We start from the raw sequence: 343 nt of genomic DNA, 5'->3' as shown, positions 1-343 counted from the left end.
CTCCGCCCATGAGGTGCAGCTTTGTTCCTAATACAATGTTTTAAATTATGCGCTGAGTTCGTTCGGCCAATCAGAAACGAAGCCTGCATTTACCAATCAGCGTACGGAAGGGGGGCGGGGGAAACTCGGAGACCGTTGGCTTCTGTTTGACCTCTCACCTGTAAAGTGGGTCCGGGTTACCAACTGTCGCGAGTTTGGAGTTGTTTCTCTTGGGATTACACCCACTTAACTCTTTTCCTTGAACTAGAGATATTTATTTTCTCCAAAGGCCTAAAGGAAATCCTGAGGCTTCAGTTGCCATGTCTTGTCCTACTTTTGGCAACAGTGCTTTCCAGGAAAGCAC

This window comes from Sciurus carolinensis, chromosome 6, assembly GCF_902686445.1.
Source record: "Sciurus carolinensis chromosome 6, mSciCar1.2, whole genome shotgun sequence".
In the NCBI taxonomy this organism is placed as follows: Eukaryota; Metazoa; Chordata; class Mammalia; order Rodentia; family Sciuridae; genus Sciurus; species Sciurus carolinensis.
This window is presented reverse-complemented; position numbering follows the sequence as displayed.